Source organism: Camelina sativa, chromosome 11 (assembly GCF_030686135.1).
Source record: "Camelina sativa cultivar CO46 ecotype springtype chromosome 11, ASM3068613v1".
In the NCBI taxonomy this organism is placed as follows: domain Eukaryota; kingdom Viridiplantae; phylum Streptophyta; class Magnoliopsida; order Brassicales; family Brassicaceae; genus Camelina; species Camelina sativa.
In genome coordinates this window covers 23,952,150-23,966,379 of record NC_141890.1, presented here as the reverse complement: position 1 = coordinate 23,966,379, position 14,230 = coordinate 23,952,150, and the positions used below count along the sequence as shown (strand labels likewise).

The 14,230-nt window shown below is 39.5% G+C and overlaps 1 non-coding gene and 1 pseudogene across 1 annotated transcript; one reads left to right on the top strand and one right to left on the bottom strand.

Moving 5' to 3' along the window:
• Positions 1 to 2,543: 2,543 nt before the first annotated feature.
• LOC147934303 (uncharacterized) lies at positions 2,544 to 5,770 on the top strand (annotated as a pseudogene).
• Positions 3,011 to 3,119, bottom strand: LOC147934304 (small nucleolar RNA R71). The gene has a single exon (XR_015573412.1). It is a non-coding gene; the product is annotated as a small nucleolar RNA R71 (small nucleolar RNA).
• Positions 5,771 to 14,230: the final 8,460 nt, after the last annotated feature.

Genomic DNA, 14,230 nt, shown 5'->3' with positions numbered 1-14,230 from the left:
TTTAAAAAATAAAACGGGTTAGGTCGTTTCATCTTCACTCTTATCTTCCATGTTGATTTGAAGGCTTTCAGTTCGAAGACATGAGTGAAACTATCGGTGGCGGCCATCTCTTCTGCTAAGGTGACTTTTTGATCTATCTATTTTAAAGTTTGATGTGTTTGTTTGTTTACGCCGTATACTTTGGTTTTTATAGTAGTTTAAGTTATGTGTTTATGGGATTGTGAGAATTGAAGAATATTCTATGCAATCAATATTGGAGAGTATGATTAGGGATTGCAATATTATTGTTTCCGATTTTGTTTGAGATGATTTATATATTTTAAATGGTCAGCTGTATATTTCTTAATTGTTTGAAATGGTTTAACTCTATCATATTAAATGTCGAACATATATGGTAATTTTTGAGAATGAGCTGTTGGGATTGAGATAAATGAAGAATATTATATACAATCACAAAAAAATATTTGCAGTTAATGTTTTGATGTTATTTTTGGTTTGATACGATATGGGAGAGACTGATAAGGGATTGCATTAAAGTAGTTGACGATTTTGTTTGATATATGATTACATCTAATATCGTTTGGATTTGAATTCAATTAAAGTTTTGGGAGGGGGACATTTTTGGATACACTTGTGATATCTTGTGTTTTTGTTGAGTTTTAAGCCTTGTTTTTGCATAGTTATGTTGCATAATCTTGTCTTTTTCTAGGTTGTTTTAGGAGCATATGCATCGAGTGTGTTGTCTTTCAGGTTCTTGGAGTAATCTCACCACATTTGGAGCATTTGGACCTGTTTTGGAGCAAAGAAGCTAAGCAGCTGAAGAAGTGACAAAGGATCAGGAAGCACACACGGCCATCCCAATCAGTCAAGAGTTCCCTGGCCATCCCAATCGGTCACTCCAAGTCGGCCAGATGATAACCGATGCCACTTCTGGACGTCAAAGACAGGAGACGCACGCGGCCATGGCGATCGGCCAAATAGTGGCCGATTGAAGCATGCGGTCCAGCACACACGGCCAAACGTTGGCCGATCGAGCTCAAGACGATGAAAGACAGGAGACGCAAGTGGTCACCTCACGCGGCCAACAGCCGGTCGATCAATCCTCCACGTCAAATATAGGAGCTACCCGCGGCAAGGACCAGCGGCCAAACTGTGGCCGTGTGACTTCCAGCGGTCTTCATCATCGGCCAAGTGGCAACTGGTGGAGCCGGAGATGCACAAGATCAGGAACCATCAACGGTCTTCATCATCGGCCAAGTGGCAACTGGTGGAGCCGGAGATGCACAAGATCAGGAACCATCAGCGATCTTCATCATCGGCCAAAGTGTGCCCGGTTGTCCCAATCGGCCAAGATCACTTGTTTTATCCTTAACCCGGGTTTGACCCAGTTTGTTTTGGGTTGACCCGGTTCCTTTGCTGTTTTCCTATAAATACTCTAACCCTATTAAGGGGAGACTGATCTTTGGTTTATCTTTTGTTTAGCAGCCACTTAGGGTTCTTAAGCTTATCTACTCTTGGTTTGTGGATTGATTGAGTACTTCTAAGTTTTTAATATCAATTTCTTCTTCAAATCTCTTAATCTATAATCTCTTATTATGATTTCACAAAGATCAAACTCTTTCCTTTGTGTGATCATGATGATGAGTGAGTAGATCCTTTAGAACTTTGGGCTTGGTAGATTAGGGAGATAGATGATTGATCTTTGATGTCTAGGGCTTTATTTATGTGTTTCCTATCTTGTTTAGTGTTAATAATGCTAGATAGTCTTGATCAAGCTTAAATCTAGACATTAGGATTTCCATGCCCATAAGATGTTTGATGAAATTCCTGAACCAAACTATTCAATAGCTTTGCATTCCTAGCCAATGGAAATTGTTGATTAGGGTGTTTAGTGGTATCTTGACTTGTTTATAATGCATGCTTACCTTGTGATTGCCTTTAGAAATTGTTGATTATCACTTGATTTGCATAGGATCTCTATCATGGAAATGGATTGATTTGCATAAGTGTTCTTAGCCATAGGATTGTTCTTGATTGTTTCTTAGACATCTAGGATTGGTTAGCTATCTCCCAAGTCAATTACCTTGCCCAAGGTTCACTTGTTTAATCTTGATTTAAAGACTGTTTCTTAGTTGTGTCCTTGTTTGTTTTGAGTTTTTATTGCTTTGAGTTTGCTTTGTTCTCTTTCTTTAATCCATTTTGTTAGTTAAGACTGTTACAATAAACCAATTCCTGTTTAAGTTTAGATTAAGCATCTTTGTGTATTCTTAGTGAGTTGATTAATGCAAATTGTGGATTGATAATTTAATTGAAGTAAAAGTACTACATCAATTTGGCGTCGTTGCCCATTTGCATTCAATTTGACCATTAGGATTTCAACTTTCCTTGAGTCTATTCATTTACTTTACATTGTTACTTACTTGGTTTGCTTTGGTGTTTTGAATTCTCTTTTGCAAGGTGTATGAACTTTAGAAGTCAAGGCCAAGCCAATTTAGTTGAGCCTGTTGAAGACATTCACCGTTTTGAAAGAGAGAACCGCCGGTTAGCAAGACACGCTATGGACAACAATCATCCTCCTGCTGCTGTTCATAATGGAAATGACCAACACAATGATGACCAAGCTCCTCTCCATCCTCCAAGACAACCAAGAGTCATTGGAACTTTTGATCAACCAAACATTCATGGAAACCGCATGGGAATTAGAGCACCTCCTGTTGAGAACAATAACTATGAGATTAAGTCAAGTCTTATCAACATGGTGCAAAGCTCAAAGTTTCATGGTTTGCCTATGCAAGACCCTCTTGACCATTTAGATCAGTTTGACATGATGTGTGGGACAGTGAAAATCAATGGTATCTCTGAAGATGCATTCAAGCTCCGCCTCTTTACGTTTTCTTTTGGAGATAGAGCTAGGACTTGGGAGAAGAACCTACCAGTGGGATCAGTCACCTCTTGGGATCAATGCAAGAGAGCTTTCCTATCCAAGTTTTTCTCTACTACAAGAACAGCAAGGTTAAGGAATGACATATCAAGCTTTGCTCAAAAAAGGGAATTGAGAGTTTTTGTGAAGCATGTCAGAGATTCAAGGGCTATACTATGACATGTCCTCATCATGGTTTCTCCAAGGAGTCTCTTATCAGCACATTATAGAGAGGGGTGCTACCAAAGATAAGGATGTTGCTTGACGCAGCAAGTAATGGTAACTTTCTTGGCCAAGATGTTGATGTTTATATGACTTTGGTGGAGAATCTTGCTCAAAGTGATGGAAACTATGGGGAGGATTATGATAGAACTCCAAGAGATCATTCTGGTATGAATGAGCAGCACCGCAAGGAGATCAAAGCATTGAATGACAAGATGGATAAAATGATTCTTGCCAATTAAAAGCCAGTCCACTTTGTTACAGAGAGTGATGTCTATCAAGGGTATCAAGAAGGTGTGGAAGCTTGTGTTGAAGGACAAGAAGAGGTCAATTATGTAGGTGGACAAGGGTATAACAAGTTCAATCCCAATTACCGCAACCACCCTAGCCTCTCTTACCGCAACACCAATGTGGAGAACCCACAAGATCAGAGTTATCCACCACAAAAACCACCTGGTTTTCCTTCCCAACCCAACTATCAGCCAAAACCTCAAGGGAACTATCAAGCTAAGCCTCAAACCTATTCCCAACCTCAGCAACAAATGAATGCACCACACCCTCAAGGTCAAGGAGATGACACAAATGCTCTACTTAGACAAATCCTAGAAGGCCAAGGGAGAAGTGCCATTGAACTTGCCACACAAATGAAGAACATGCACCACAAGGTTGAGAATGTTTATGGTGAGTTAAATGCTAAGTTTGAGAGGTTGCAAACACAAGTCCAGGGACAAGCTTCTTCCTCTTCACCAAGACAAATGGTTACATTACCAGGAAAACCAGAACCAAACCCCAAAGAGTACATCAATGCTATAATGCGGAGAAGTGGTAAGCAACTACCTACTAATGAGCTCAATCGGGACATTGAGACTAAAGGAGGGGAGGTAGTGGTTGAGATTGAAAATGAGGATGAGTTGGTAGTGAAAGACTTGGGTAAAGACAAAGAAGCTGATGAAGTTGTGGTTGACAAAGGCAAAAGTAAAGTGGTTGAGGAACCAAAGCAAGACAACACCATTGATGAAGTTTTCAAGAAGATAAAGAGATTGCCAAGGAGACTCTATTTGTGCCTCCACCTTATGAGCCAAGACTACCATTTCCTGGTAGGTTTAAGAAGCAACAAGTGGACAAGTATAGAGCTATGTTTAATGCTCAAATGAAAGATGCTGCCATCACAATGCCAATCATTAATGCATTTTTGCTGAACCCATCATACAATAAATTACTCAAAGATGCAGTTATGGAAAAGAAGAAAGCTCTTCAAGGAATGGTAATCTTAACCCATGAGTGTAGTGCTATCATTCAAAACAAGGTGGTAGAAAAGAAGCTTGAAGATCCTGGTAGCTTCACTCTCCCTTGCACATTGGGACCTCTATCTTTTAGCCATTGTTTGTGTGATCTTGGGTCTAGTGTTAGCTTGATGCCTCTTTCAGTTGCCAAAAGACTAGGTTTCACACACTACAAGAAGTGTATGATCACCCTTGTTCTTGCTGATAGGTCAGTTAGAACACCAATAGGAGTGCTTGAAGATCTACCAATGATGATTGGCCATTTTGAGATCCCAACCGACTTTGTTGTGCTTGAAATGGATGAAGAACCAAAGGATCCACTCATCTTGGGGAGACCATTCTTAAGAACTGTAGGAACAATGATTGATGTGAAGAGTGGGAAGATTCAATTGAATTTAGGCAAGGAAGCCTTGACTTTTGACATTAACAAAATGATGAGGAAGCCTACAATTGATGGTCAAATTTTCTACATTGAGAAGATGGAAGCTTTAGCTGATGAGCTTTTGGAGGAATTAGCAATAGAAGATGAGCACCAAAGCACTTTGACAGATAAACAAGGAGAGTTTGGTTTACTAAAGGAAGATAGTGAAGGGTATGAAAAGATTCTTGACTCTCACAAGCCTTCTAGTGATGATAGAAGCTTCCTTGAGTTAAAAGAGCAAGTGGTGTGTTCAGTTGAAGTAGATTCAAATGAAGATTGGAGTGAGCTTAAAGCACCCAAGATTGAACTTAAACCACTCCCTAAGGGGCTAAGGTATGCTTTTCTAGGTAAAAACTCTATTTACCTTGTCATTATCAATGAAGAACTTAGTGAACAAGAAACTGTTACTCTTCTAGGTGAATTAAAAAAGTATAGGAGAGCTATTGGTGATGTGGTGTGAAAAGAGATTCTTAAACTCTTTGATGCTGGTATCATATATCCTATATCAGATAGTACATGGGTTTCACATGTACATGTGGTACCAAAGAAAGGAGGAGTTACAGTTGTTAAGAATGATAAAGATGAGTTGATTCCAACTAGAACTATAACTGGACATCGCATGTGCATTGATTATAGGAGACTTAATGCTGCATCTAGAAAAGATCACTTTCCTTTACCATTTATTGATCAAATGTTAGAGAGGCTTGCTAGTCACAGTCATTATTGCTTTCTTGATGGTTATTCTGGTTTCTTTCAAATCCCCATACATCCCAATGATCAGGAGAAGACTACTTTCACATGTCCTTATGGTACTTTTGCTTATAGAAGGATGTCATTTGGATTATGTAATGCTCCAGCTACTTTCCAAAGATGCATGATGTCAATTTTTTCTGATCTAATTGAGGATGTTGTGCAGGGTTTTAAAGAGATGTGAGGAAAAAAATTTGGTTTTAAATTGGGAGAAGTGTCACTTCATGGTGAAAGAAGGAATTGTGTTGGGGCATAAGCTTTCGGAGAAAGGCATTGAGGTTGATAGAGCTAAGATTGATGTGATGACCAATTTAGCACCACCAAATTCAGTCAAGGGGATAAAAAGCTTTTTGGGCCATGCTGGATTATGTAGAAGGTTCATTAAAGACTTCTCAAAGATTGCTAGACCTCTTACAAGATTGTTGTGTAAAGAAGTTGATTTTGAGTTTGATGAAGAGTGTCTTCAAGCTTTCAAGAAGATAAAGGAAGAGTTGGTTAGTGCTCCAATAGTTCAAGCTCCAGATTGGAATTTTCCATTTGAAATCATGTGTGATGCTAGTGACTATGCAGTTGGAGCAGTGCTTGGTCGGAGAATAGATAAGAAGCTTCATGTGATATACTATGCAAGCAGAACCTTGGATGAAGCACAAGTCAAGTATGCTACAACAGAGAAAGAGCTCCTAGCTATTGTCTTTGCATTTGAAAAGTTCAGGTCATACTTGGTGGGTTCAAAGGTCATTGTTCATACTGATCATGCAGCATTGAGATATCTTTTAGCAAAGAAAGATGATAAACCAAGACTCTTGAGATGGATATTGCTTCTTCAAGAGTTTGATTTGGAGATTAAAGATAAGAAAGGTATTGAAAATGGAGTAGCAGATCATTTATCAAGAATGAGGATTGACAATTAGATTCCAATCAATGATAACTTCCTGAAGAGCAACTAATGGCAATACAACTCCTTGATAAGAGTTGTGATACTTGGAAAAAGCTTGGAGAAGTCATGAGGTTGGAAGAGAATGGTCCTTAGTATGTTGATTATGTTAACTACCTTGCTTGTGGTCTTGAACCACCAAATCTTGTTGGCTATGCTAGAAAAAAGTTTTTTAAGGACATCAACAACTACTATTGGGATGCACCATACCTCTATACTCTTTGTAAATACAAGATTTAGAGAAGATATGTTGCCAAAGAAGAGATAGAAGGTTTAGTAGAACTTTTCATGGAGCAGCATATGGTGGTCATTTTGCTACATTCAAGACAGTCACAAAAATTCTTCAAGCTGGTTTGTGGTGGCCTACAATGTTCAAAGACACTCATGAGATTATCTCTAAGTGTGATTCATGTCAAAGAAGAGGAAATATCAACAGGAGGAATGAAATGCCACAAAATCCTATTTTAGAGGTTGAAGTGTTTGATGTGTGGGGTATTGACTTCATGGGACCATTTCCTTCATCATGTGGTAACAGTTACATACTTGTAGCTGTTGATTATGTCTCTAAATGGGTGGAAGCAATAGCTAGTCCTACTAATGATGCAAAGGTGGTACTAAAGTTGTTCAAGACAAACATTTTTCCAAGGTTTGGTATTCCAAGAGTGGTCATAAGTGTTGGAGGAAAGCACTTTATCAACAGGGTTTTTGAGAGTCTTCTCAAGAAGCATGGAGTGAAGCATAAGGTTGCTACACCTTACCATCCCCAAACAAGTGGTCAGGTTGAGATTTCAAACAGGGAAATCAAGTCCATTCTTGAGAAAACAGTTGGTATTACAAGGAAGGATTGGCCAAAGAAGATGGATGATGCTTTATGGGCATATAGAACTGCCTACAAGACACCAATTGGAACCACTCCATTCAACCTTCTCTATGGGAAATCATGTCATTTGCCAGTTGAATTAGAGTATAAAGCAATGTGGGCAGTCAAGCTTCTTAACTTAGATATCAAGAATGTTGTAGAGAAACGCTTGGTGTAATTGAATGAACTGGAAGAGATCTGCCTTGAAGCTTATGAGAGTTCAAAGATCTATAAAGAGAGGACAAAGGCATTTCATGACAAAAGAATTCTTCCAAGGGTTTTCAAGGAAGGAGATTTAGTGTTGCTGTTCAATTCCCGCTTGAAGCTATTTCCAGGAAAGCTCAAATCCCGCTGGTAGGGACCGTTCAAGATCAAAGAAGTTTGACCTTATGGAGCCTTTGTGTTGCTGAACAAGGCTGGCAAAGAGTTTGTGGCTAATGGTCAGAGGTTGAAGCACTACTTAGCCAATGATTTCATTGAGGAGGGCACAATTGTTTCTCTCTCCGAACGTCAAGACGACTAAGCGGTGCGGTAACGTCAAGCTTAGAGACGTAAAACAAGCGCACTTGGGAGGCATTCCCATGGTATCCTTATGTAAATATTTTCTATTTCTCTTTTATTATGTGTGTTTGAAGTTTTGTGTTTTTGAGTATTAAGTATTAGAAAGTTTGGAGACTTGTGTGGATTTGTCTTAAACAAATGGAGTTAGCGGCCAAGTAAATCGTTTAAGTGGTGCCCGAGAGATGCCATCGATTCAAGCTTTCGGTCAAACCGAGGCCGTGTCAAGCAACGCGTTTTCGAACCGGGACCATTAGCGGCCAGGGGACGCGGTCAAGACGTGGCCGAGTGAGGCCATCGGGCACAACCATCGGCCACAGGCTGACCGATTCAAAATTCTCGAGCAAAAGGAGATTTTGGACAGGGACTATGAGCGGTTTGGACCATCGGCCAAGTGAGAGATGGGTAAGGCCATCGGGCACAACCATCGGCCAAACAATGGCCGATTGGGTTTATGGGTTCCGATGGACTTTTGAATAGGAGATGTCCGCGGCCAAGACAATCGGTCAGAGTACAACCGATTGCAATCATCGGGCAGGTGCAGCGGTCAAATGACAACCAATGGCAAGGTTTGAGGTCTTAAACAGGAACCATGAGCGGTTTGACCAATCGACCAAATGTTGGCCGATTGAGATTCACGAATGAGAAGGAAGACTTCGGACAGGAACAACGCGCGGTCAGGAGCAGCGGCCAAACCGTGCCCATGTGTGCCCATCGACCATGGCCATCGGCCGAACGGTGGCCGTTGGTGTCTATCCATGTGAGTTTTTCTAATCCTTCCCGGTTTTGTTTGGTCCAATCCTAGTAAACCGGTCTAAATTTCACCAATTCCTAACTTATTTTGACTGGTTTACTACTCTCCTCAAATCCTAAAACCCGAAATCCTTCTGCTTCTTCCTCACTTTGTCGATTTTCAAGCTCCTAAACCCCTTAGAACACTAAAAACTTTGTATCTCTCTCAACTCTCGATTGTTTTCAAGGATTTTTGGTGTGTTGGTTTTGGTTTTGAAAGCTCTTTCCATTACTTATAATCTCATCTGCTCGCTTTGCTTAACTCCTTGTCGAAAACAAGGTAAGAAACAAACCCTCCCTTCTAAAGTTTGATTCCAATAAGTGTAAGATTAGACTTCCCAGCTATTTATGTCTGATTTTAGGTTGTTTAGCTTGATATTGATGCTAGCTAATTCCAATTTGGTTAGAATTTCTGGGCTTGCTGTTTAATTTCGAAAATTTTGATTTTTGAGCACTTAGGGTTCTTGAGAATTGTTAAAATCTAAAATTTGGGGGAATTTGAGTTTTATTGTTTCTTTACCTTGTCTATTGTACTATGAATCAATCTGTAGGAGACTAGCAAGTTTGTAGAACAACTGATCATGTTTGATGGTTTATTGAGTTCTTAAAATTCCTAAGAAGAAGTAATGTTGAGTTTGCTTATGGGGTTTATGCTTAAGTTGGTTCTCATTTGTTCATTGGATTACTATGATTGCTTTATCTCTAAGATACTTAGCATTTGTTGGTTGTGAATTCAAATTGTGGCTCCTAGTGAGCCTTACTAATATTTTTCAAGTGTTTTTGTATTTTTGATAGGAGCAATGGGTAGAACCAACTTGAGACCTGGAGAAAAGAAAACAAATGCAAAGGAGGTAGTGGAAAGAGTTGTTGACAAGAAGAAGAAGAAGAAGAAGGCAACTCAGTCTAAGTCTTCACTTGGTAAACAAAAAGCTCCAACAAGCAAGAAAGTGATATGAGGAATCTGGTTCAGAGGAAAGAGATATGAGTGAGAGTGAGCCTGAATCTCCACCACCTCTAGCTGCCAAGGAAAAACAGCTTAAGCCAAGCAAGAAGAAGCCTACTTACTCCCAACTGCTGCAACGCCTTAAGAAGATCAAGTTTGCTCCAACTAGATACACAGATCATGAATTCCTTCACAATGTTGGACTCCGTGAGGATATGCAAACCATCTTCACAACTTTGAGATTAGGACAGTTCTTCAATATGGCTTTCCCCACATATGTTGAGCCAACTAGAGAGTTTCTTGCATCCTTGTCAGTGACTTATTATGAAGATGAGATGGTGGAGGAAGCCAATGATCTTGGACATTTTGAGTTTAAAGTTCAAGGGAAGCACTGCAAGATGACTTTTGGAGAGTTAGGAGCTATTTATGGTTTTCAACCAGGAACAAGGCTAGAATACAACATTAACCCAAAGGAGTATGATTTTTTTTGGCAATCTATTGGTGTGGGCAATTATGCAGCTGGTCAAATGAAGAACTCAAGCATCCAGCATCCAATAGTGAGATATGCTCACAAGGTCCTCTCTCACACTCTTTTTGCAAGAAGAGAAGCTGGAGGAGTTCAAGCCAATGAACTTGGTTGTCTTCTAGCAGGGTTGCAACCTTTCATAAGTTCCTACCAGGAAAGGAATCCTCCATTGTCCAATGCTGAAGATACATGTGTTGTTTTTGTCTTCCTTCACCAAATGCTTCACTACCAAGGTTGGGTTTGGACAACAACAGATAAGACTCCTGTTCTAAGTATGGGTGGACTTATCACCCCCATTTTACAAGCTAAAGGGGTTGAGCTTGGTGAGTTTGACCATGGAATTGCAAGGCTTGATCCAGTCTACCTCAAGAAGACTACTTATTTAGATGGCCAAACTGAGAAGGGTTTATATGCATACTATGGTTACATTTTCAATAGCATGCAGAAGAAGAGGCTACTACTCTCTCAAACAGGAGGTCACATCCCTTTATGTCAGGTTTGGAATATGCTGCCACATTAAAGATGCTTACCTCTACTCCTTTAAGGATGATGGGCCAGTGATTCCAATAACAACTTCAAGGAAGGGGAGAATTCAAGCTGAGAACCCTTCACAATCAGCTCCTCCCAGTCCAGTTTATGGCAGTGATAGGTATAATTTCCAACTATTTGAAGAAGCCACTTCCAACAAGTCTCTAAGAGAAGCCCACACCCACATTCACCTTTTCCAAAGATTTGTTAAATGGCAAGGAAAGACCATAAAGAAGCTGGTAAAGGGAGTGAAAAGTTTGAACAAAAGGTTGAAGCATGTGGAGGCAAAGCTAGACACTACAAGTACCACAAACCCAAACATTGAAGTTGTTGAGGACTCAAGAGAAGAGCAAGCAAATGTGGTTGAGGATGAGCTGGAGAGACAGTCATTCCATGGTGAAGGTAGCACTGCACTTGGTTTTTATGACCCACCAAGAACTTCAGCATATGAGAGGAGACAAAGGAGGAAGAGAAGAGCAGAGAAATCTCCAACACCATGCACCAGTAACTCCTCCTACTCTCTTGACTCCTCCATGAACTGGAGGTACACTCCAAGTCCTTGTACATAGAGACTTTTCTTATTTTCATCTTTACTTTTCTTGTTAGTCTTTTTCCCAGTTTTTCTCACACAGAGACTGTGTGAATTAAGTTTGGGGGAGGGACTAACCATCTAACATTGTGTTTTGTTTTGATTTTCATTTTTAGTGTCATGCATTTGTTAATAGCTATGTTTTGAGAAAAATCAAAAAATATATGAAAACCTAAAAATAAAAAAATAAAAATAAAATAAAAAAAAAAAAACCAAAAAAATGCATGTAGCTTTGCATTTTCATTCTTGTGATTAGGATTGAGTCTAGAAGCATTTAGTATGCATTTGCATCGGGATAATGATGAAGTTGCTTTGTAAAAGTAGAGTCTTAGGATTGAACCCACAGCCCTCATTTATAGTTCATTGGTGCTTGTTTAATCTTTGGGAAAAAATGAAGAGTCTAAGCTTAAAGCATTGTGTCACTTGAAAGCCTTTTCTTCTAGTGTAAAGCTTGCTTGCTCATTGCTGCATCTCTATATTATTAGGACTTTAATTTAATCTTTAAATTATCTTGCTTATGGACTATGAATGCTAGCTAATGGAACTTCCATTTGGGTTAATTATCTCTATTTGCCACTCTATTCTGTTTAACCCAATCTCTTGCCATACCTTTGAACCCCAACCTTTTCTTTCAAGCCTTGTGTTGATTTGTTGAGTGAGGCCTCTTTGTTGATAATGCTATAGGTTGTGAAATCTTGAGAGTATTGAGAATTACAAAGAACTGGCTCATGTTTTAGCTAGGTTTGGAATCCTTAGAACTAGCTAATAGGACTGGTTTTGAAAGAAATAGGTGGTTAGAATTTGATTTGGGTAAAGGTTTGAAAACAAGAGAGATTAAGGGGGGAGAAAAGAAAGAATTACTTGGTCAAAAGAAAAGAAAAAGATTTATCTCTAAGGTTAAGATTTGGTTAAAAGCTCTTAGTCTCTTAAGAAGAAAAAGAGAAAAAAAAGTCTAGTTGTTGTCTCCTAGAAAAGTTTCATAAAAAATGCTAAAGCATAGCTTAATAAGAATGGGAGTTCATCAAAAGAAGTTCAAAGAAGTAAAAAAAAAAAAAAAAAAAGATAGCTTGTGTTTAAAGTGAAGCATTAGAGATATTCAAAAGTTTAAGACCATAAGTAAAGAAGATAAGGGGTTTAAGTTGAATCAAGTTGATTTTTTGGGTTTGAAAGAAAGAAAAGAAGGTTGAGTAAAAAGGGTAGAAAAGCTTCTAGGTGGGTAGAACATCAAGAGCTAAGCTTTGTATGCCCAAATTATTCTTAATCTTAGATAGGTTTCACAACTGTCTAGCATTCCTCTTTGTTTGAGAGTAAACTACCCAAAAGCATCATTGCCAACCACTTCATAAAAAGCCTTTCCCTTAAACCAATTGAGCTTGATTTATTTTCCATTTGCAAGATCACACCAAACACTTTAATGAATGTGAAAGAGATGTTCAATAGGATTGCAAGTCTTTACCAATAGATAGAAAGTGAACTAGAGTGGTGCATTGTGATAAGCATAGAAAAATATTTGTAAGAACTTTGATTGATCCTAGCACCATTGAATTACATTTAAGGACTGTGGTTTGAATCCTTTGTTGTTACTTTTTGGTTCTGAATCCCTTTTTCAAATCTCTCTCTCTCACTTTTTGTTTGGTTCTTGCTTGAGGACTAGCAAGAGGTAAGTTTGGGGGAGTTGATATCTTGTGTTTTTGTTTGGTTTTAAGCCTTGTTTTTGCATAGTTTTGTTGCATAATCTTGTCTTTCTAGGTTGTTTTAGGAGCATATGCATCTAGTGTGTTGTCTTTCAGGTTCTTGAAGTAATCTCACCACATTTGGAGCATTTGGACCTATTTTGGAGCAAAGAAGCTAAGAAAAGTGAAGCTGAAGAAGTGACAAAGGATCAGGAAGCACACACGGCCATCCCAATCGGTCAAGAGCTCCCCGGCCATCCCAATCGGTCACTCCCAGTCGGCCAGATGATAACCGATGCCACTTCTTGACGTCAAAGACAGGAGACGCATGCGGCCATGGTGATCGGCCAAACGGTGGCCGATTGAAGCAAGCGATCCAGCACACACGGCCAAACGTTGGCTGATCGATCTCAAGATGATGAAAGACAGGAGACGCAAGCGGACACCTCACGCGGCCAACAGCCAGCCGATCAATCCTCCACGTCAAAGACAGGAGCTACCCGCGGTCAGGACCAACAGCCAAACCGTGGCCGTGTGACTTCCAGCGGTCTTCATCATCGGCCAAGTGATAACCGGTGGAGCCGGAGACGCACAAGATCAGGAACCACCAGCGGTCTTCATCATCGGCCAAAGTGTGCCCGGCTGTCCCAATCGGCCATCTCAACCGGCCAAGGCTTGCCGTTCACTTTAGTCCACACTTGTTTTATCCTTAACTTGGGTTTGACCTAGTTTGTTTTGGGTTGACCCGGGTCCTTTTCTGTTTTCCTATAAATACTCTAACCCTATTAAGGGGAAATTGATCTTTGGTTTATCTTTTGTTTAGCAGCCACTTAGGGCTCTTAAGCTTATCTACTCTTGGTTTGTGGATTGATTGAGTACTTCTAAGTTTTTAATATCAATTTCTTCTTCAAATCTCTTAATCTATAATCTCTTATTATGATTTCACAAAGATCAAACTCTTTCCTTTGTGTGATCATGATGATGAGTGAGTAGATCCTTTAAAACTTTGGGCTTGGTAGATTAGGGAGATAGATGATTGATCTTTGATGTTTAGGACTTTATTTATGTGTTTCCTATCTTGTTTAGTGTTAATAATGCTAGATAACCTTGATCAAGCTTGAATCTAGACATTAGGATTTCCATTCCCATAAGGTGTTTGATGAAATTTCTGAACCAAACTACTCAAGAGTTTTGCATTCCTAGCCAATGGAAATTGTCGATTAGGGTGTTTA